General features: G+C 36.0%; 1 pseudogene across 1 annotated transcript in view; it reads right to left on the bottom strand.

The window, feature by feature from the left end:
- LOC147393094 (uncharacterized) overlaps positions 1 to 20,776 on the bottom strand; it is a 30,001-nt pseudogene extending 9,225 nt beyond the window's left edge. The window contains exons 1-14 of the transcript XR_015182373.1: positions 20,539 to 20,776; positions 19,779 to 19,906; positions 17,906 to 17,977; positions 17,721 to 17,834; positions 13,043 to 13,111; positions 12,816 to 12,872; positions 5,590 to 5,642; positions 5,455 to 5,517; positions 5,308 to 5,370; positions 4,987 to 5,151; positions 4,751 to 4,906; positions 4,060 to 4,140; positions 3,786 to 3,847; positions 3,470 to 3,600 (exon numbers count right to left, since the gene is read on the bottom strand). The product of XR_015182373.1 is annotated as an uncharacterized LOC147393094 (transcript). The remainder of the gene's footprint in view (positions 1 to 3,469; positions 3,601 to 3,785; positions 3,848 to 4,059; positions 4,141 to 4,750; positions 4,907 to 4,986; positions 5,152 to 5,307; positions 5,371 to 5,454; positions 5,518 to 5,589; positions 5,643 to 12,815; positions 12,873 to 13,042; positions 13,112 to 17,720; positions 17,835 to 17,905; positions 17,978 to 19,778; positions 19,907 to 20,538) is intronic.
- Positions 20,777 to 25,220: the final 4,444 nt, after the last annotated feature.

Here is a 25,220-nt window from a genome sequence, read left to right as displayed (position 1 = left end):
CTTACTAGCTGACTTATGTCTTCCTGTGCCAATCCCATTCTTATTATATTGCGATAATAAATCAGCTATTAACATAGCAGCAAATCCGGTTCAGCATGACAGAACGAAGCATATCGAAGTTGATCGTCATTTCATTCGAGAAAAATTTGTTTCGAGACAAATTTGTACTCCTTTTGTTCCTACATCTCAACAACTCGCTGATGTTCTTAGCAAAGGTGTTAGCAAAACCACTTTGAAGGCGTCCTGTCTAAGTTGGGCGTTATTAATATCCACGCACCAACTTGAGGAGAGTGTTAAAATAAGTCTAAATGTCATTTTTAGTCTTTTTACCTACTTAGATTATGTAATAGCTTTAAAGCTTAATTAGGGCTAAATTAATAATAATCAAGTATTATTCTCTTCTCTCAATTTCGAACTCTAATGTCGAGCAATCCTCTTGACCACATACCCGACTACCTCGACAAACAACTCTGCCATAGACTCATAGTGCAAGACCTCCTACCAACGAGACTGGAAGAATCTTAAGTAATCTGCAACACTCTGATTTCCTTGGGTAGCCTAAGCAATATCCCTGTAAAGCTCTTATATCCTTGAGCCATTTCGAGCATATGCATATGTCTGAGTGAAAGTTAACCACAAAGAAGAGACAGTCTCATGATACATAAACATAGTATAAATGCATTGTTCCATGAAATCAAATAACCATCTAAGAATGGTGCAATTATCGGTTTCTCATTGTTCAAATTTGATATCACTGAAGGGTGGCTTAAGAATAACGCCTGACAACCAATTAGATTTTCCTCTACTACCCAAATAAAGTCTCATAGACTAGGACCAAGACTAAAAGTTACGACCATCTACTGAGGCATTGGTTATACGTTGGACTGAGAAATTAATCCCAAGAGTTGTGGTAGAGTCCTTAGTCTCACGAGTCATCATCATTGCACATTATGAACAAAAAGAAACTTTGAATTAAAGGGAGATCTCCATAGTAGTACTGTTGAAGGCCAGAGAAAAAAAAAATACCACTGATTGTTGTCGGCAAAACCCAAAAAATCTGAAAAACTGCACCTTATTATCGAAAGATTCCACACAGCACTTGTTGTTGATGGAGGTAACAAATCAAGTTGCAGGTCATAGACTTGGACTCTACTGTTGTCACAGGGTTAAACTAAACCCAAAATAGGTGTCGTAGGCCACAGATTTGGACTTTGCTGCTGTCGTAGGTCTTAGAGTTGGACTCTGCTACTGTCGCAGGGTTAAACCAAACCTAGAATAGGTGTCGAAGATCACAGGGATTCTACCTAGTTGTTGTCGCAGGGTTAAAACCACCTCTTTGCTGTTGTCGCAGGTTTTCGCACAACCTTAGAGGAGTCGCAAATCATAGGGCAGCACTTTGCTATTATCGTAGGGTTAAACCAACCGCAGACGAGGTGGCGTAGGTCACAGGGCAGCCCTTTGCTACTGTCGCAGGCCTTCGCACAACCTTACAAGCCTGTCGTAGGTCACCCAATCAAACTCTACTACTGTCTTAGGTCTTCACACAACACAACAAGTCTGTTGCAAGTATCGTACAACCCAGAGATACTCTCGTATGGCAGCAACAAGGGTAGGAACCCTATTAAAGGCAGAAAAATTGAACAAAACTACCTATGAAAGGCAGAAACCCAATCGTAAGATAGTAAACACAATGCAAATCTCTATTGTAGCATGTGAAAAACAAATGAAATCTCTATCGCAACATGCGATTAAGAGAATATGAATCAAAAAAGAAAAAGGGCCCCCTAAAGGGGAGAAACTCTGAATGAGGCTGCTGCTAGGTGATTAGGTTTAAAGTGTAGTAGGATTAATGAGATAAGAAATAAGAGAGAAGGAGAAGAAACGAAAAGGGAGGGCCAAAAAAGGGAGTTCGGTTTTTCTTAGGCTCTGATACCAAGAAGGATTTCAGAAGAGAAAAGTCAGTCTCATAATGAGAGCTTGGCGTATATTTATAACCAATAATAAGTGAATGTACATATATGCCCTTACAGAGAAAGAATAGAAATAAACGAATATTAGTCAAACTAGAACTAAAGCGCACTGTGTAAAGCAAAAAATTTCCTAGTCTTTACTGTAAATGTTAAGGTGAAAATAAGCTCTCCAAGACTGGGCCGCACTCATCATAATACATTTATATCAATTGGGAACTCCATTCTCTGCACATGTTTCTTATCTAGAAACATATGCTGTGCTATCTGTCCAAGAAAAACATCTCCCAACCTTTCCTCTCTCAAATGTTTTTTTAACATTAATCCTCCTGTAATGTTTATAGAACTGTCTCTGACCTTGGCATGGTAGAGGTGTTTGACTGATATATAGATATTTATATTTTTCCTTCCTTTTTTTTTAGAAATAATATCGGGAGAAGTCTAGGCTAGCATTGAAGTCAGAATGCTGGCCACGCCTTTTCTTCCAACCCGTTACACATGCTATAATTGCTATTGAAGAGGTTGCAAAAGCCACATGCTATAACTTGAACAAGGGCAGGAGCTCTCTTCCGTTGTGTAGAAATTTATAATGTTCTGATACCATGTAAGAAGTGTCAGAAAAGAGAAAATAGTGAAAGGAAAAAGGAAATAAAGAGGAAGATGCCTAGCAAAAAAGGAAGATAGATAACAATGAATTGCTCTCTTAACCCTTTTTTTTTATCAAGTCTATCACTGGTTCATTTAAGAAAAAAAAGATATCATAGGAGTAAATAATTTTCAAAACTTAAGTAGAACATTATGATTTAGTACCCTTGGGCCAGCATAGCTATTAAATTATGTTCTCATATACTAAATATAGATGAATAAAATTGGAAAATAGTAATTGTTAAAGCATTCTAAATGTAAGAGTTTTAAGTTTTACAGATAAAAAATACTAAGCACCAATAAATTAGCAACTGAATTTTTATCCTTGTCGGAGTTGGAATATTAAGCACCAAGGTCAAGATGGTAATGTCCTTCAAAAGAAGCCTTCTCAAATGTGAAACCTTTTTAGTTCTCCAAAATCGTGCATAACATGGAAAGAGATAAAGGGTGGGGTCCCTTACACCCCAGCTTACCAATGTGTGTGTGTGTGTGTGTGTGTGTGAGAGAGAGAGAGAGAGGTTAAAGCTTCACCTAGGCGACTACCTCCTCTAACCAAAAACCAAATCACCTAGGTCAATCCCTAGGTCTATACTAATCTCCTCCAGGAGTCTACCTAGGCATAGGAATAATCATCTTTCCTGTTTCCAGGGACAGTGACACAAACAGATAATGCATTCTTACATTAGAAAGCTACTCACAAAACAAGACTTTTGGAAACTATCATAACATTTTCCGGCAAGATTAAAGCATCCTTAATGAAAAAGAAAACAGGAAAAGAAATTTGAGAAACTAAGACACCGGAGATACTTCAAATTAAGAAGAGCGTGAAGAATACCTTGAACAAGCATGGAGCATACCTGGAATATAAATACACCAAAACAGCTAATCCAAATACCTCATAGCACTCTATTTGTTGGGATGCCCCCGCTTTGCTCTACGACGTGTGGGATTTGTATGGGCATTCTGAGTGGGTTTCTTTGCCTTTTTACTGCCAAGGTTACATAAAAGGAAAATATGACGCTTTTAAAGAGGTCAAATAATCATATAATTCAGAGGGGAACAATTAAAATAAAAAAGGAAAGGCATGGAATCGTAGTGCATAATTGGAAATTCCAAAGAAAAATGAAATATTGTCGTGAGCTAAAAAATGAAATCTTATAGGAAAAAACTAACCAGAAAATGGCTGAACACAATCTAGGCAGAAAGAGTATGGGTAGAGCCAATAAAGCAGATGCCTACAACAATTGAATTGAAGATATAGTTAGACAGATATTGATGTCTGATAAATTTGGGGGTCCAACTCAAAACCAATAGGCAAGGAGTGGAGAGGCCCAGGAACTTATAAGAGTGTCCAATGTGGGACTAAACTCAACAATGTCAAACTAAAATGCAAAATGGATGGATTAAAAGATGAGAAATGAATGGAATGCATATGGTAAATACATACCGCAAACCATGCCAGCTCTGTAGTTGCTAGCGATCTTGTTAACTCATGCTTCTTCAGAGTTTCCTGGACTGTGGATTGGACCTTAACAAAATAAAAGAAATAGATAACATAATATGATAACAACTGGTTCCAGCTACATACTAAAGCAATTGAGGAAGGAAAAAAGGGAAAACAAACAGGAACCAGGAAGTAGAAAATTGAAAGATCCAAAAATAAAGTGGATAAAAAGCTCTCAATATGAAAAGAACTCGTAAAAAATCCAGTAATGATAACAGTTCAAAAGTGTTCACAGACCCTACAGCTCACCCTTTTAAACAGCTCTAGTCCTCTCCTAATCTCAGCCATGGGACCATTCCTAGTGTCCCTATGAAGTTCTCTGAGTGGTACTTTCGGTCACTTACCAAGTATTATTCCTACTAAGATTACTATCATGGAAGATGAAAAATCTTAATTCATAATGACAACCCTTCTGTAGTGAAGCTCTCTGTCAGACACTTAGGACTACAATACTTGAGCAAATCACAGTTTCTTTCATGATTACAAGATTGGTGTACCCAAATATTTATAGAAGTATACAGAGGTGGAAGAGGACATTGGCTTCTGTTTACTTTTGCTTATTTGTCTTCAGAAAAGTCAGGGAGAGAAAATATAGAGAATACTGTAGCTAATAGACAAGAAAAACAAGTTATACCTGATGATGATATTGTGTTGCCGATTTAAGGAACTCTGTATAAGCATTAATTACTTTTTTTGTATAAGGCTTCAATGCAACTCGTGCTTTATCAACATGAGGTTTCGACACAGTTGCAACTTGATCAATGTATGGCTTGGTGAACTTCTTGGCTTCCTGTCCGGCATGAAACAGTCCACATTGGAGGTATTAAGTGAAGCACAGCAAATAAATTAAGGTTAAGCACAATAAAATACCTGAAAGTATGGAGCTGACAATTCTTGTAGTTTAACTACGAGTGGTGTTATTGTACTCTTGGATGACTCATAAACCTCAACAGTTTTAGTAGTTAGCAGTTGCACGTGTGGTTCAACATAGCTTGTAAATGACAACCATTGTTTTTGTATTGCCGGGATCCATTGCTTCACACAGAAGAACAAAACATCAGAGGAATAAATACTCCAATTCAATTCAAACAGGAATCAAGAACAGAATAGGTGAGGTTATACAAAATGATTAAATGAAATGGTACGCCAAAAGGCAATTGAACAAAGAATTGCAGAATTTGGGAAACTTACAGATTTAACTGTTTCCATGCGGGGTTCAGCCCACTTCTGAGCTTGGGCTTTAGTCTCCAAGGCCTGAAACAAATTTGATGGCAAATTTAAAATGCCATTGGTAGGAAACAAGAATTGCTAACTCTAGTTATAACCAAAGAATAGGACCTTTTGAATTGTAACATCCAATGCAGGTTTGCCACGCTCATTCCAGTGCGCTGCAATGAAGGACTGCATGTTGAAAATAAAGAACAGTTACAAGAAGAGGTCTTGTCACATATACCATCTACTGCATAAATTTACCTGAAAATGAACTAACTGTACTGCAAACCAAGGTGGAACCATGCTCCATGGACCTGATCAGGGGTAACAAAACCCAAATTATCAGTACTGCAATTTATACTGATCATATAAACATGCAAACTATCATTCATGTATGAATGACAGTGAATCCAAAGAAGAAATATATATATATATATATTGCAGCTACATGAGCAGATGTATTCATTATCTGAAAATATAAACAAGAGTCTAAACATGTAAGCTGTTGAAAACAGAAATTATCAGCCAAAGCCTGTGGACGTCTGTAGGCAACAAACCACCAGTCTCCAACTCAATAATGATCACCTCACATCTGGGACATCATAAGCCAAAGGCAAATCAGGCCAGATCAATAACTTTAACAGCCCCCTTTATCCCCAACCACACATTCAAAGGTCCTATAGCTGGCACACATCGATGATGAAGGACGTATGGCTGTTACTCATCAAAGATGACATCCCTCCTACTATGAAGCCAAGGAAGAATGGAAGGATAGAAGAAACACCCAACTGAGCTCAAGGTCCAAAAAGGCAACAAACCCTGTAAGGCAACAAACCCTGAAGTGATCTGTCAAATGTCAATAACCTCCTCACAGGCTGGTCACCCTTTTGGAGTTCATATCGAGGCAGTTAATCCAAAAACAGTGCGCAGAAATCTGCATGGTCACAAGCCATCAAGTTGACTAGAACTTTTCAAAAGAAAAGAGAAAATTGATTATGAGTTTCAGGACAACCCTATGCTTCCAGTCATGGTCACATGCTCGAGTCTCTCTAATGTAATCAAACTAAATGAGAAGCCCACCTGGCTACGGCACGTGTCCTAACTGATCCAAACAAATGTAAAGGAATAGTCCAAGTTGATGAAAAGCAAGAGTGATACACTCTACATAAGGCCACAATTATCTTTACTGTTAAGGACCTCCAACTAGGGATGGCAAAGGGGTGGGCGCAAGCCGGGTTTAGCTAAACCTGTACCCGATTATAATTATTTACCCCGACTCGGGTCTGATTTTTTTGACCCATCCCCGCCATTTATAGTTTTTCTAAGCCCCGTCCCCACCACCCTCGCCGCCCCTTTAATAAGTAAAAGAAGTATGGTGGAGGTACCTAGGATGTGGGAATAACTTTCCACAGATCTTACCACTTAACTAAATGGCACTTCATGATGGTAGCTCTAATATATATAATCGGGGGTGGGGCATATCAAAACCATCCCTGCTCCAAAACCGAATCAGCTTTTCATTTTCAATACTCAAACCACCCTGAAACCATTAAAATTGTGAAAACCCAACCCTATAAGGACGGGGTAAAATTGCCATACCATATAGACTTTTTTACGTCACAAGGTACGTGAGGGAACATAAGATCTAGATCCTCAAATGTGGATCTGTGATAAACATCATGCCCTTATTTTTATGATTAGTGCCACCAGGTAAGCCTATATTTAATGAAATCAGAACTCAGTGCTGGTGGGTTTTGAATCCAAGTCAATGATCTCATCACCCAAAGACTTTACTAACTAAGCCAGTGGGCAGCTCATTCCTTCAGAGCATCTCCAACGCAACACCCTCTACCCTAACCCATAAATGAGCTTTTAGGGTATAGCGAGTTGCAATTATGGCTACCCATAATTGCTACCCCTTAATTTCAACATAACTGCTTGAATTTTTTCCCTCCAAAAAGGATGGGTAATCAAGTGGGGGTACCCTTTCTCGGTATTGAAAATGTCAAGAACCAAAAAATGGTAAGGGATGGGTCTTGGGTTGGAGACACTATTTTTTACTTCACTACCCAAAACAACGGTTAGGAGGAGGGATGGGTATTGCGTTGGAGTTGGTCTTACGGGACCAGCACTGTACGGGTATTAATCCAATCAGATCATGCCTAGTGTACTATTGTCAAATAGAATATGCTATATGATGATGCGATCAACATACGCAATAGCACATAACACATGCAGTCACATACCACAGACTTTTTTATTTTATTTTTAATAGAAGTCATAAAAAATTAGGTAAAAAAATTGAAATTTTGTAATTATTACTATAACTCTAGAAAAAAAAATTGCAATCTTTTACTATCAATTTCGTTATAATTTATAATATTTTTCATGTTAAACAAGTGCTAAAGAATGCATAAAGTCAAAAGTTGGAATTTTTATTAATTTAACTATGATTTATGAAAATAATTTATACAATATACAATGAATCATCTAAGAAAATAAAAATAGCGAATGTAGCTTAGAGTGTGCAAATACTTAAATGAGAGTAGAAGAATAGCAAAATTGCGTAGAATGGGATGGATGGGGATGAGGTATTTGTAGAAGGTTTTAAAAAAAAATAACCCTTTGCTTCAAATATTAATAATTTGACCATTGGAGTATATGCAATCCCAAGTTTCAATATACAATGGCATGGTGACCAGCACTCATAAAATCATATATGCCATGATTGCAAATGTGATTTTATACCCTAAAATAGCATATGTGATTGCATAAATGCATACGCAGTTGCATTAGATAATTATTATTATGCCAATCCGCACCATAAAGCAAATCAGCATTTAGTAGATGAACTCACTTGAAGTAAGTCAATAATCCAAGGCTTCAACCAAGGGGGTCAAAGGCTCCATGGTATGATTTGACTAATGCTTAACATAGGAGACTTGGAGTCAACTACAACATTTTTCCATGTGATTAATTGCAAGAGTTCATATCAATGCTTCCAGGTCGCCCATGGCTCCATGAGACAGGAATCGTACCATTCACATGGCACTTGGGTTTTCAAATATTATCATGACCATATGCAGAAGCAAGTCATTTATGAGGAACAACCATTCACTAGAGTAGAGCCAACTTTTTTTTATAAGTACAAAAATTTTGTTGAAACAAAATAAAACGGCAATTGAGTTAACCAACCAAGGTACAGATAATCAGAATAAACAACATTACACTACGCAAAGAGCCACTCATTTAAATACAAACTCCTCAAAAAATACCCTTTGAAATCCTCATCTAGTTTACTCCAATAGAAAAGCAACCCTAAGATTTCCACAATCATAACATGAAAAGAGCTTTCCACCCCTTGAAAAGCCCTCATGTTTATCTCAAGCCATATAGCCCAGCATGTGGCAAACAGAATAAGAGACCAGAGAGTCCTTTTTCTACATGAGAACACATTATGGCACCACAAAGGAATAGGGGTAGCATTGGAAGCACCCAAGACAATTGGAACAAACCCAACAAGTGGGCCCACAACTTGCTCCAAATTTTCAATGCAAGAGTAGATGATCAAATGATTCACCACATGGCCTACAGAGGAAACAAATGTTTGGCGACACAAAACCTCTTGTAATTAGATTATCAAGAGTTAGGATTTTCCCAGAGGCAGCCAGCCAAACAAAGAAAGCCACTTTAAAAGACATTTTTTTTGCCCTGAATTGGGGCCACCAAGAAAGGAAACAAACCATGAGGTTCCAAAGCTAATCGGAAAGAGCTAAAGAAAAAGTTTGTCTTTATTACAGAACCACTCCCTCTTATCATCTCATGAGGGCTCCAAGGGAACCTGATCAAGTTTGTGAGTCAAATCAGCCAGCTCCTGGAACTCCCAATCATTAAAATCCCTTATGAAGGCTAGATCCCACTAAAGTTGACTACCAAAGTGGTTTAAGAAAGCAACAATAGATTGATTCTTCCTCAAGATAGCAAAGAGACCTGGGAATTGAAGAGCAAGAGATGAATTGCCATTTCCAACCCCGAGCTTAAAGGCAATCAATTTCCTAAAATCATGACCCACATTCATGATTCCTCTCCACAGACTACAACTGTCAGAAATCTTCACCTCCTTACTCTCCCAACCAAATAGTTTTTCCCCATATTTGGCGTTAATCACCTTCCTTCAAAGACTAGATTTCTTTCTAAGACATTCACAGTCTTTGTACAATAAGTACTAAGTAAAAGACCAATAAAGAAGAGAAGATTACGAACTCTCTCACGAAGATTCCCCAACTTCTCAGCTTCAAAAAGGAAAAGGAAAAAAACCCAAGTCAGCGACTTAACAAGCAAGGATGAGTTAGTCAATGCCAAATACATCACCCCCAAGTAAGTTGGACATGCTTTCGAATAAGCAATGATTTGGGGTGGTGTTGATAGAGGTCGGCTTGCCCCTTCAACTATGTCTCAACAAAGGGGTGGTTGTGACATCAGACAAAAGTCTTGGATCTTTTTTATTCTCTAATTTGAGCATTTTCAGCACCCAGAAATATTAGTGTAGGGGAGGATATTGAGTGTATGATCCTTTAATTAGGGATGAAAGAGCTCAATTTGGCAAGAATTTAATGATGTGGCAGGTCAGTGGGATCTACCATGGTATTTAAGGGGTGATTTCAATGTGATCCATTTCTCATATAAAAAAATGGGCGCATGGGTGTCCATTAGTATGAGGAATTTGGAAAGCTTGTGAAATACCACTGTTTGGTGGATATCCCATTTGGGAGCTTTACTTTCTCATAGTTTAATAATCAAGAAAACCCAAATCTAGCTAGATTGAGTTGATTTTTGGTGTCTAGCTCTGAGAAGTATTTTAAGTGGATGTTTATCCCAAAACCAATATTGGATCACAACCACAGTTTCTTGAAGTAGGGAAGAGGGGGAGTCGGCCAATCCCATTTGAATTTGAAAATACATGGCTTTTTCACCCACACTTTGCAGCTCGAGGAGGCAGGGTTGGTTTTCCTTCCCCTTGTCTGATAGGCCTGCATATCAGTTTAGGTGCAACTCAAAGCGTTTAAGGAAAAAAGAATAAACAAAACAAATAGTTTTTTGGCCGTGTGGACTCATTAAATGAAATTGCCTTCATAGATCTTAAAAAGGAATGAGTGGATTTATCTTTGGAATAAATAACTAAGAGGATGAATCTGAAAGTGGAATAGCAGAAGCAGCCCTAATGAAGGAATATTCTAGAGGAAGAAGTTGATGATGGGCACTTCGGGCTCATGAGCCTGTTTTAAGATATTTAGTTTTGTTTTTTATTTAGTTAGAAGAAGTGGACCCTGTTTAAGTGAAAAGTGTCTCTTAACTTTAGTTTTTTTAGCCCCTTACTAGATGACCCACAGATTTAAGTGAGTGGTGGGGGGGAGGGGGGGGAGGGGGGGAGTTTTAATTTTCTTATTTTAGTTGGATTTTACAATGGGCCTACTTCAAATGAGTGCATTGATTCAAGGATTAGCTCTAGAACATCGGGTGTTCACAAAATTGACCTAAAAAATGCCTAAGATCATGTTAATTGGAACTTTTAAGGTACTTTACGGATCATGGGTTTTGGGAGAAGTTGAACCACAAAATGTGCCTCAATTTCATCCTTCTCAATTTTGATGAACAGGTATCAGACAAAGGATTTTTAGGAGTTCAAGAGGGTTAAGACGGCGTAACCCTTTATCTCCCTTTCTTTGCAATATTGTGGTTTGAGTTCATGGGCAATCTCATGTTGAGAGCCATTACTAATGGAAATTTGTCATGTTAATGTGTCCTCAAAGGGGTCTGGTGGTTTGTTATCACCAATTTCGGATGATAACCTTTTTTTTTCTTTTTGGATGCTTCCCGCAATTAATTTAGGTTCCTTCAAGCTCTTCTTTGTTCTTTGAAGTGGTTTCCCTGTTTGACAATTAATTTAGCAAAGAATAAATGTTTGGTGTGGACCGGATGCCCGACTTACTCATTGGTGGAACTTTTAGGTTTTGAAGTAGGATCTTTTCCTGCCTCATATCTTGGATTTCCCCTTGGCATGGGTTATAGAAAACAAAAATTGGGATTAAATCATTAAGAGTGTAAGGATATTGCAATCATGGAAGTCTAGGTATTTGTCCGAACTTTGTAAGTTAACTCTCATCAAGAATTCCCTTGCTAAGATCTTCATCTACTTTCTCTCTCTTTTCACAATTCCTAGGATTGCTGAAATCCATTTAGAAAAGATGTTCCAAGAATTCTTGAGTAATGACAATGAGAAAGTTCCACCTCGTAAAATGAAAAATGGTTGTTCTCCTAAGAAAGTTGGTGGGCTAAGTTTCAGGAGGATTTCGGTGATGAACTACATTCTTCTGGGAAAAGAGTTAAGGTCATTCAAGTTTAATATGGTTCAGATTTCATGTGCTAGAAGAGTAAGGTGTCTAGGCTATCTTATGGGTGTGGTGAGTGGGAAGGGATTCTCAAGTTTCTTCCTAAACTTCGAAATAGTGTCGTCTTCAAAGTTGGATAGGGGACATTATACTCTTTTGAGAGGACTGATGGTCTGGTATGTCTCCCTTAAAAAAATCAGTTCTCAAATTAATATGCCATTTCATAGAAAAAGTTATGCCCAATTCACAAACGCATGATTCTTTCAGAGATAATTGTTCTCGGGATTTGGGAATTAGGAAGAACTTCAATGATTGGGAACTTGAATCTATCTCTAGCTTTATTGATCGGATTGCCCAGTATTGCCCAGTATCTTTATTGTCTAAAGATCGTCAAATATGGATGGGGAAACCGATTGACTACTTCAAAGGCTTTTAATTCGAGGACTTTTGTTCTATGGGAGTCATATTTGTTGAGAGAGTTCATAGTTGTGATAGGCAGGCCTTGTATTTTGCTCTTTTAGTTTGTTTCCTATTTCGTTAGCTGTTGTTTTCAAAGAAGGTATCCTCAACAACCAATTCTCCTTAATATAATTATCTTTTTTCTTCTGAAATTTTTTTCAAACAATAGGTAGTCTTTCAGAAGTTTTCAAATTTAGGTCCAGACCTAGAAGAAAATATGGGAATGGAAAACTAAACATTCCATGCACGTGGCCGGTGTACTACACATCTTCTCTAATCACAGCTTGATCTAGGCTTTACAGGAAATTTCCAGTACTGCACCGCATTTCTGCTCCATGTTACTGTCAAATATTTCTCACATATAAAGTGTCACCAGGCTTCAAAAAGAAAGAAAAAAAGTGACATAATCATTAGTTTTGTTTTTAATGAACGCTTCCCATAGAATCTATCCAATCATGTGACTTCTACTTTTTTACTGGCATAATAGATAACAGTTCCTATAAGCTATCAAAATGGCCCACAGTGCGGTATTTAAAGTCAAATGACAGCCATCTTTGTAAAAACGAGAGGTAATATACCTAACTAATAAGCAATAATAGCATTAACAAACTAAGTGGTGGCATCTCATGTACTTATTACCTCTATCAACTCCTTAGTCTTTGAAGTGGCTTCTAGCTTTGCCTTCATTGTCTCTTCCTAAAAAACAAAATGAAAAAAATAAATAAATAATATATATATATATATATATATATATATATATAGAGAGAGAGAGAGAGAGAGAGAGAGAGAGAGATAGTTTAACACAGGACCATCATTTAACATATCGCAATATATAAGCTTTAATAGACACTAAGTGACAAACACACCTCTGCCACTTGAAGAGCACGATCTGTTTTCAGAATTCTGCTTTTCTGTTCATCATTGATCTTTTGGAGCTGTAAAAGGAACCAAAAGAGATAAACAGAAATCCGAGTAACACCTCTCTAACAACATTCAAACATATCCCCAAGATAGCATCATTCAACTAAGTGTTAAGTCAAGTTCTCTATGCACAAAAATACATGAAACCATTGTGTACCTGGACAGAGAAGTGAGAGTACCCGTTGTATGATGTTACATTCCATTCATATCAAACATATCTTGGACTATTTTAACACAGAACATAGGGACGGTACTGTTAGTGTCAGACACTAGCATCACAGGTCCATAGAGTTTAATATATATACATTGAGAAATATTTTCCTTTTCAAAATACTTTTTAATAAATAAAACTAGATAGAAATAAATATTTTCCCATTTGTCTGACAAGTATGACATGGTTATCAATACATATACCAACTGTCCAATAGGTTAATTTTACAAATTATCATCTATTTCACTTTTGATACAAGTAAATTAACATTATCCAAAAAATTTGGGGTCGATTGAACAAATTATGCTCCTCCATTCATCTCTGTCCAATGCCATGTTTTCATAAATGCATAATTGTCATCACCAGAGACTCATCCCTAAAAAAGATTGCTCCTCCATTCAATTCTATCAAAAGCAGTATTTTCCTAATTTAAGTATCTTGATATCACTCTCACTGCCTCAATCCACATTCTTTTTGGCCTTCCTCTCACTCTTATTAATGTTCAACTTCTACATTCTTACCAACTAGGGCTATAATCAGCCTTCATTGCACATGACCAAACCATCCCAATCGACTTCCCTTAGTTTATCATCTGTTGGGAGTAATCCACATGCTTATTAACATTCAACTTCTACATTCTTAGTGATTGGGGCTATAATCAGCCATCATTGCAAATGATCAAACCATCTCAATCAATTTTCCCTTACTTTATCATCTGGTGGGACTAATCCAGATGTTTATGAACATGATATTACTAATTTATCTTTCTTATTCTTTCCATTCATCCGTCTTAGCATCCCCATCTTTGTTACACTCAATCTATGAACATATTTCCGGATTTTATAGTATTCACTCCACAAAAGATGATCAGTCCTACAGTTGTAATATAAATTTTTCATTTAATTTGATTTGAATCCGTTGGTCAGATTGCACTCCAAAATCACCCCTCAACTTTAACCATTCCGATGTAGTTATATGGACAACATCCTCCTCAACATTCCTGTCCTTAGAGATAATAAAATCAAGCAGACGAAAATGGTGACTTCATTGCCATCAATTTTTCTTGGACCTTCCTCTATATGGGGATCATTACTAAAGTTGCACACCACATACTCTAGCATGGTTCTACTATTATAAAGCCCCTAGACTTTGAACCAACTCTCTAGAGTTCTAGTTTTGTGTTGACTCCCTCTCAAGTCTAATCAACTCAAACTACACCATTTGCAAATATCACTGATTATTAACAATGAACCTATACAAATCATCTCTTCCAAACTACAACAAAAGATGTGCACATGATTGTAACTTACAACAAGGGACTTAGTTTTGAATTTGACCAATTAAATCATCTATATGTAGAGAAGAAAAAAAGATGCAAAGTCAAATCCGAATAATCAACCACTGATGCAAATCAATTGGAATTGAGAAGTCATTTGTCTCCTCACCATCCGTTCTCACCTTGGGCACAACATTCATGCACATCATGCAGGTAAACAACAATATCATCTTTCCTAGTAGCAATACGTAAAATTGTGCCAATGGCTAAGGCCCCGTTTGATTTAGCTACCTGAATCTGCTGTCAGCTTCTGTTGTCATAATCTGCTGTCAGAAACTGAAACACTGACAAGCTTGTTTGATAGAGCTTTGTAAAAGTGTTGTGCTGTTGACTAGAATCTGGTAATTATTGTTTGATACAGCTTCTAGAATCTGCTGTATTAAAGTAAAATTACCAGAATACCCTTAAGGTTGATAGTGCACCCAGAATACATCAAAAATTACCATAATACCCTTATAAATATATAATTACATTAAATATATGTAAATATAATAATTTATATTAAAAATTTATAAAAATAATTATTTTAATTTTAAAAAATTTATAATTCTTTCAAAAATTATAAAAACTTTATAATTCTATAGAAATTTCGGCAGCATCTCCTCGTGTTGCCCTCCTCCCACTTACCAACAATTCCACTGCTAGTTAGCTTAGTGAGTAAAATCTTTGGTTGATGATACGATATATTTGGTACAATCGAATCAGTACAAAGTAACCAATTTCATTAAAAATAGGTTTATCGTTCAGAAAACAAAAACCTAAGAAATATTTTAAAATAAACATATTTTAATTAAAATATAAAACTATATATATATATATATATATATATATATATATGAATTTTTTATTTTTTTATTTTTAACTTTCTTATTTTTTACACCATACTATAATTTTCTAAGATATTTTAGAAGACATTTGATTTAATTAAAAAAGTCATTGTTGGTATCAATTCTCATTCGACATACTTCAAGTTGGATTTTTTCATCCAAAAATGTTTATTTATCTTATCATATACTCGTCTTTTTTTCTTAATTAAAAAAATATGCCCATCTTAATAATTGTCTATTGTATATAAAGTACTTGTAACTTTGGGCTGGGTATGATTCCAAGGTTCTCATTAACCAAACGAAAATCAAGATTTTATTTAAGTTTCAATTCTAGGCATGTGTGAAACCAAATCAAATCAACAAAATTGATCTATTGACACTTCTAATCTATAGTTCGATTAATGACTTTTACTTGATAGATTTAATAATTTTTAATTGTAAATTTAATCACTTGTTAGAGATATTTCAAATATCATGAGGCTAATGAACTAATTAAATATATGGCAGACATTCTTAGAAAGAGAGTATCAAAAGATTATTACTTTTTTATAGAAATAATATACTTTTGCTTTTAGATATGATGTGTCAAGATCTAAACACATTTTGTAGCTTTTCTTATAGAAAAAGAACACATCAAAACTTGTTTTCCAACTTTGAATCTGTGGTGCATATTGGTTGGCTGCAACTTTGACTTAATTAACATTTCATACCTTTTCTCCTCCCTCCATCTCTGTGAGTTCGAGCATAAGAGAGCTGTGCGTGCGTGTTCGAGCTTCTATTGATAGCGAAGAGAAGAAGAAGAGAGAGAAGAGAGAGAGAGAGAGCCGTGCGAGAGAGGCAGAGACTGCTGTGGGAGAGAGAGTTGTGAGAGAGAGATAGCTGCGTGAAAGACAGCTGTGCGAGAGCCGTCGACAGAGAAGAGAATAAGAGAAGATCGGGGGCTATTAACGTCTTTTTGCTTGAACCGTTTTTTCAGTATTTGCTTCTCCCGCAAACACAAAAAAGTGGGTTGCAAGAGCTTCTCAAATTTGCGTTTCCAAACGCAATTATGAACCGTAAATTTTTGACGCTGTTTTTACCAAACGATAATTAGAGATGGAACCGCAGCTTTTCACCGCAAACGCAGTCAAAGCCGCGTTTTGAAGCGGTAACAAACACCACCTAACTTTTTATATATTATTATCCTTATATTTTGGGGATTTTCCAAGCTTTTGTATTTCTTTTCATACATTAGAACGTACAACCCCTGCTATCAAAATATTAAAATATATTAGAAGCATATGCGGCAACATCATAATGCGTAGGTCTGCTCACGGCCATAGAGCCCCGCCTCCCCGGACTACCAAAAGGAAGGGGAGGAAACAAGGGGCTCATATGGCTGTGAGTCTGACCGACCAAGTGTTGACCAGTATAAGAAGCTACAAATTACAGGTCAAAATAATTCTTGAAGGCAGACCCTCATCATTCTCTTCTGTTTTTCAAACCTTTTTCAGAGAAAGGAAAACAAAGTGGAGCTACGGAAACAATTACTATGGGGGAATCCATCACGAAACTATCATGATAACGTTTACACAATATGCTCAATTTTTTAGACCAATGAAGTAGAGATGAAAATCTGCAAGAAGGATCAAAGACTCTCATCATGGATCCTCTGAATTTGGAAGCCATTTATTCATGTCTTTAATCGGTTCAAGAAATTGCAAGGTCCTTGACAGCTAACATTCTGGAGCATATTACCAAGTAATTGATGATTTAAGAACTACATTCAACAGTGTATCTAGAGGTGTGAATGATTTAACCAATTAGTAGGCTTAGGAAGGTATTGGATGTTAATTTCTATATATTGGGATTCCACCCCCGGATTTTGCCACGATGGTCATACTTTAAACAGTCTAAAAGGATACATGTATTTCTCAAAAAGAAAAACAGTTTCTCCATAATATTTATTTAAGTATAAACTTTATATGCACATGCAAGAAAAATATACTACAGATACATTCCAAAGAGAATAACTATTTTAGCAGTAGGTAAAGATTAGTATGAATAACTTGATAGTGCAACGCTCCTTAAAGCAGGCATATAAGAAGCTAACAGCTTCAATGAAGATGACAACAGCAAAGTTAAGCCTAAAATAAATAGAGTATTCTCTGTGACAACAATGCTCGAGCATCAAAATGAAAATAGATTTTAGAAATAGGGCCTTGAAAGTATTCCATTAAATTCGCAATCAAAAGATTGGGATTACTTACGTTTTGTAGCTTCAAATTGAACTCCACTATTTTCTTCTCAGCTTCACTAGCACGGGATTCCAAGGCGTCCTTTTTCATGTGTTGTGTTTCTCTCTCTTTTCTTAGTTTCTCAACCTATCAAAAGATAACATCAAAAGAATGCACAGTTTTCTGAAAGTATAAAGTGTTTTCCCTCCACAACTAACCTGCTTCTCAAGCTCATCTGCTCTTGCATGTGCCTTCCCCAGCTGCTCCTTAGCACCTACCATCCCTTTCCTCTAAAAAATGAGGCAACCAATGTTTTTAGCAGAAAATTTAATGCTTATTCAAAAGCTAGTCAAGCAAGTATACGTTAAACAGCAGTGAAACAAATTTTGTTACCAGATTTACATTTTTTACTACTTTTTTTTTATAGGCAAGCGACAAAGAAGGGTATTGAACCCAGGTCTGTGGTAATACCTACTCACATACTTTACCAACTAACCAAGCAGTCACCAAATGAATAATACAGTAGATTGATAACTAGTGTTTATGACAGCTAAGCAAATGAAATTGGAGAAATGTATTACCAAACTAACAGTGGAACCTGATCTACATTACAAAAATGAACTATTGCATGTTCATCCAACCTAGAATGCCCTAAAAAATCATTCAACAGTATTCAGTGACTCTTATCTCATGTTCATCCAGCCTAGTAGGTGATTCCTCACTTTTAGATTTAAGCATTTCTTTAATCATGGGATTAGAACCCAATTTTTGTAGCCATGGACCGACCATTATGACGATGAAAAAAATGCTCAAATCCAACTACTACTAATCACCCATGAAGATAGATATATATATATATTTTTTTGGTTGTTGTTGTAGGTTAACAACGAGGTGGGTAAAAAAGGGATGGAGTTAGTATGCCCAATGAGTGAACCAAATCGCAATACATAGCATGACCAACAAACAGAACATGTATGTGTGACCCGTGTTGAAGGTTTCCTCTTTCCTTTTATCTGTAGGCATGAACAGATAGTTCTAGGGTGACATTTTGAAATTGCTCTCCAAACAGAGATTCTTACACAGTATTTGAGTCATAGTAATAAATTTTGACATATTTTCATGAAATATGCTAAAAATTGTTCATTTCCACGACGGTCGACACGAAATTTAACTGGTAATTTCTTTGTGGATATATTTCGCTGAAAATGACTATCCATTTCACAAAATATTGTGCTGAACAGGGAATTTCAATGGAAACGATGAAAATTTTAGTTATAAAAACTGCAAGATTCCAGTGGAAATAGGAATATTTTGATAATAGTAAAATTTGATTGGAACATTTTTATTGAAAAATAATTTCTAAGAATATACTCAGAATTTATAAAAAATAACAAAAACTAAAATTTATTGTACAAAAGATTCGTAAATTACGCATAATAACATTTGCTAGTAAAAAAGGTTTCATTTATTAGTAGAATAGAATTATCATTACGTAGATATCTATGTAATCTTATTTTCAATTTAAAAAATATACCTTTATCAAAAAAAAAAAAAATGTAATCTTTTTTCAATGCATTACAAGCATAGTAGCATACGTATATAATCCTAGTAACCTTTCAGGCGGTCACCTGGACCCCCATTATTTATTAATAAATTATCTTTACCCATCAAAAAAATATAATCATTATTTTCTAATTAGTTGGATGCATTAATGATTCATTCATACATACTAAAAAATAAATATATAATAAAATGTGGCAAAGAAACAAAGGGAAGTGCAATTTAACAACTTGGTTTAAGGTTATTTTATCAATAAATGCAATTTTATATCTGTGTGTGTGGGTGTGGGTGTGGGTGTGGGTGTATGAAAACCAAAAGACGAGTACAAGACACCTCAGAGGTTGAGAAAACCTATCAATGGAAAGAAATTAAGAGAAGACAAACAAACAAAAAAGCTCACAACTACAACACCACATTAAACCCCAACTTCAAGCCAAATCTTAGAAGAATATTGCCCCTCCCTCAATAAAAATCTTTGGTTAAGTTACAAGGAATAAATGAATCATTCCTCCACTCAATTATAAATCTTACCTGGAGTGATTCTATCACACTCTTTAACGATGCCATGCTATCAGACTTCAATTGGATGACCTTTTCCATTCGTTCAATGCTCTCATCCTTGGACTTCAAGTCTCGGATTTTATTCTTGATGCTTAATTCTTCAACAGAGAATTGGAAATTTAGATACCCATCATTCAAAAAAAGATAGAAAATGGTCATTTAATAAACTAAAAGGTCTGCACTATATAATCCACAAGAATCATGAGTTCAGGCACCCCATTAGATTGAAATCAAAAGGATTTTTTTGGAATACCAATCCGCATTAACAAATTACTAAAAAATTGTTGAAAGTAACTAACCTAATTTCTACTGAAACAATCATGAACTCTCAAGAAACCATAACTACCAGCATCAATAGGGTCTATTTGAACAAACATTGTATTTTATTTTATTTTTTTGATAAGTTTTGGATTGCCATTGTTGCACTCAATAAGTACCGGCTTTTAACACAAAACATTGTGATCCAAACAAACCCTGGTTTTAGCCATTCAAGAGGTCATTCGAATCAACCCTCAGATACCAAACTCGAAATGCTACTCACCGAAGAAAAAAGAAAAATTTTACTGAAATTTCCCTCCAAAATAACTTCATTATCGAAATTCCAATTTCAGCAATATCTTAATCGCAGATATCAAAACCAAACGACGCAGATCTCTCAAAAATAATAATAATAATTCTTAATCACTTATATCTTAAAAATATAGAAGAGAAATCGGGATTTGAAACTAACCTAAAGCAGAGATCTTCAACTTGAACTGCTCCAATTCCATCTTCATCGACGAATCAGAGACCTCTGATGCAATAATTTCATCTTCAATCCTTGAATCTGCCCTAATTTCCGTACAAATTAGGGATAATAAGATCGATAAGATCAAGAGTTTCGCAGTCGCCATGAGAGAACTTTGATTGTTTGTTGCAGACTTTCAGTTCTCTTCAACGTAGCGGAGAAAGAACTATAATAGAGTAATGCTAGGGTGACATTGGGTTTCACTATGATTCTCACAATTCTGATGTCGCTCAGCTATCCACGTCACCCACTTAATGAATCAGCAGTCACATCATCATTAATTAGAAGGGTTGATATTCTAACTTAAAAGTCTTCACTTGAGGAATACTGGTTGAATTGTCATGGACACGAAAACCTACATATATTTCCTCAAGATACACAAATACAATCATTTATGGAGATTTGCATTTATATATCCCAAGAAAACAAATATATGATTTTGTATCCGTAATACTTCACTATTGATCGAGTGAAGACCTTCTAGTTAGAAAATGATTATTTTAGAAGAAAAAAAAAGTTATGATTTTCTAACTAGAAAGTTTTCACTCGACTGACGTGACATGGACATAGAGCCATAGATTCTTTTCCTTGGGATACACAATTTTTTTTCCCCGGCAGCGGCGCCACATTTTTTTCAATTGTAAAGCTTGTTATAGAGATGCAGAGATAGAGATTTGAACTAAGACTTTGGGCAAGTCGAATTCGTTCTACAGGGACAGTTTGGATTCAAAATCTCTTTCGGATAAAAAGGCCAAAACAGAATTAACAACAGATTTTTCTTAAAAACAAAATTGATTTATTTAAAAACAGAGATGAGAGTAGCAACTAATTTGTAAGTGAAATTAAAACTGAAAAGAAAGATTGAAAATCTAAGAGAGAGCTTAGAGAAGTCAATCAAACCTTTGCAAATCATCCATAATATAGATTAGTTCTAAGAGATAACTCAATCCATAGAGCAAGTCATTGCTCATGGATCAGAAGGTGAAACAATTGAACCATTAAAAGTAATCAAAAGCTATCCATGAAAATACTAATATGATTTAGATTTCCTAACTTATCTTCTGATTTTTCACAGAGCATAACCAATCTTGAGCTTATTTAAGTAATGGCTATCTAAGTTGGATCAGACTATAAGCTAAATTATCTTAATCATAAGAGAACTTTCAGAATAATAAACATGTAAACAAAGTAAGAATCTAAAACTATATTAGAGGGATGAATTTGCTATGGCTTTTTTAACTTCTCTAATGAGGATTTAGCCAATCATCTCAAGAATTAAAATTGCATAAATTAATAAAAGAGCAAAGAACATGGGTGAAGAAGATGATGATCGATCTGAAATTCTTCTTGTATATCTTTCCAAAGAATTACAAAAACAATGAAATCCCACTCTTAATGTTCTCACTACACTCAAGAGCTTTCTCACAAGGAGATTACAGAGAAAAATAAAAAATTATGGAAGAAGAGAAGAGGAGAAGAGCCCCTTTCTCTAAAATCAACCTCCCAATTTATAATGTTCGTATTCGGGTAATCGGGGTGGTTTGGCGGATAATTCGACTCAAATGACCCAATCAGTTACAACCACCGAAGCTTCTAGAAGCTTCTGTAAAAATCTCGACGACAAATTCCTAGAAATGACCGTGGCGCGGTCTTGGCTAGCCGTGGCGCGGTGACATGGCGCCCAAAATCCTTGAGATTTTGTCGGATGCTTCCTTTTTGCTCGCATGTTGTAACAGTAATTGTTACACCGTTTGTTGGTTTCCGAATGTGCCCTTTTTACCTGAAATTAGTAACAAACTATTGTTAGCCACATTAATTTGGGATTTAATAAAATTTATTATTATTTTAAGGGAACTAGTATTTATACGATGGTAATCTCAGTGAAATTACGGTTCCAAAGTAAGATTATTGGGACTTTATCACACCCCCAAACCTCAATTTTGCTAGTCCCGAGCAAAACTTAAATGTAAACAACTCCTCTTTCGTGAGGTTCCCGACTGCATTTAGCTTATGCAGTAAGCCCTTAAACCCCTAGGTTACCCCTAGTGGACGAGTTTGACTCGTGAGGGTTTGTAGTGAATATACCCACAAAATTCTAACATTTTAAAAGATAATAACTTCAAAATTATTGTATATAATGCCATCACACCAATTTTCAAAAATCAAGTCAAAGGTCTATTTGAGTAGAAATTCTTTTTATTCCTCATTTTCAGAAATATCTTGAGTGTGTACACAAATTTTTCTGATTGTAACATAGATTTTTCGGAACAAGGTTTCCCTTCTTAACTGCTAAGATGGTTGGGTCTGCCTAACTTCTAACTCGAAACTGAGCCTCTTGTCTAGGATTGTGAGAAGTATGGATGTTCACTTTAATACCTCTAAGGGACTTTATCTGTGATATTCCAGTGTACTCACGTTTTTATCATTGACGGCTTTCACCCTACTGAACTATTTTGGTCTCATTGGACTCTTTTCACAATTTGCACTTTTTCAGTTCTAACCTTCACATCTTTCTGCTTTTCTTTTCAACGTTTTTCATGCTTTATCATTTTTATTCGATATTCTTTTTTCAAAAAGCAGGTAGCCCTTTTCAAGGTACCCAGTCTAATCCTATGGTTGCTGTCTCAAAAATATCAACTACAGTTCTGTTTTTCTTCTATTCAGCCAACCAAAGGACAAGGAGGTCAAAGTTTAGTATTTTTCAAGCTTTCCCTCTCATTCTAGACAGCGAAGAAGACAACTCTTAATCCAAAATAACTTTTTCACTACAATCAGAAGTGACGTGAATTTTATTTTTCAAAATATCTTATTTTTGAGGAATAAGAATTTATAAACAAATTGGACATGAGCCTGGTTTAAAAATTCGTATGATGACAGTACATATAAACATTTTGATGAAGGTATATTTGAAAATGTACCGAAAACAATGTACAAAAATTGAAAAATTGAAATGTGCTATCCCACACCCCCAAACCTAAATTTAGCATTGTCTTCAATGATCAAAGAGTATGGGTTTAGAATATACCTGAAAACGGAATCTATTAAGTCGCAAAAGTTGTGGTACAACCAACAGTAGTATTCCGTACAGGATATAGAAGCTAAGAAGCACGTCACATAGAGTTTAAGCAATAGAAAGTATGCCAAAATAAGTGGTCCGAATTTTATTTTATTTATTTATTTATTATTATTTTTTTTTAGAAGATTTAAACTTTTTGAGAAGGTGAGTGAATGTGGAAAAAATTGACAGAATATGCACAAAAATCAAGGGTTGCCTCTCGAAATAGCGCTAAGTTTAATGTCTTCAGCCAGACATGGAACTGGAGCTAATCCTGGTACACAGGATTACTCAAAAATGAATCTTTTTCTGATGAATGAGGGAGAGTCTGAAATGGCTTCCGCCGTTGGCCATTGACTTGGAAAATATTTCCATTGGCTGGATTGAGTACCTCGATGTTTCCATAAGGGTGAATATTGTGAATCAAAAATGGTCTAGTCCAACGGGACTTTAATTTCCCTGGAAATAAATGAAGACGAGAGTTATACAGGAGCACTCTCTGGCCTACGTGAAAAGATTTTCTCTGGATGTGCCTATCATGCCAAACTTTCGTTCTATCTTTGTATAGCTTTGCGCTATCGTATGCATCATTCCTTAGTTCTTCCAACTCAGTGAGTTGGAGTTTTCTAAGCTCGCCGGCCTTCACTAGATCAAAATTCAAATGTTTTATCGCCCAATAAGCTCGATGCTCGAGTTCGACTGGCAAATGACAAGCTCTACCAAAGATTAAACGATAAGGGGACATTCCTATTGGAGTTTTGAACGCTGTTCTGTAGGCCCACAAGGCATTAGATAATCGTAAGGACCAATTTTTACGAGTTCGATTGACGGTTTTTTCAAGAATGGTTTTAATCTTACGATTAGAAATTTCGACCTGCCCACTGGTTTGTGGGTGATACGGAGTAGCTACCTTATGAGTAATTGAATATTTGCGCATCAAACTTTCAAAAATTCGGTTACAGAAATGTTTCCCTCCATCACTAATGATAGCACGAGAGGTACCGAATCGGGCAAACACAGTATTTTTGAGAAATTGAACAACAACCTTATGATCATTCGTTCGACAAACTGTGGCTTCAACCCATTTTGACACGTAGTCGACTGCAACTAAAATGTATTGGAATCCGTGTAAAATGGGGAAAGGACCCATGAAATCAATACCCCAAACATCGAAGATTTCGATGATCAAAATTGGTTGTTGGGGCATTTCATTTCTTCGACTAATTTTTCCTAGACGTTGACATCTATCACAAGATTTAGCAAAGAGATGAGCGTCACAAAAGATTGTGGGCCAATAAAAATTACACTGTAAGATTTTAGCTGCCGTTTTCTTTCCTCCAAAATGCCCATTACAAGCATGATTGTGGTAGAACTCGAGAATCCCACTATATTCTCTCTCAGCAACACACTGACGAATTATCTGGTCTGGAAAATATTTAAATAAATACAGATCATCCCAGAAGAATCATTTGGCTTGGGCGAGGAAGTGCAGGCGATTTTGTTTACTCCAAGAGGTGGGAGTTTGACCTGTCACCAGGTAGTTGACAATGTCAGCATACCAAGGTGTGTC

This window comes from Akebia trifoliata, chromosome 10 (genome assembly GCF_017979445.1).
Source record: "Akebia trifoliata isolate Shusen 1 chromosome 10, ASM1797944v1, whole genome shotgun sequence".
Lineage (NCBI taxonomy): Eukaryota > Viridiplantae > Streptophyta > Magnoliopsida > Ranunculales > Lardizabalaceae > Akebia > Akebia trifoliata.
Note: the sequence above shows the minus strand (reverse complement) of the source record. Positions and strands in the feature narration are given on the sequence as shown.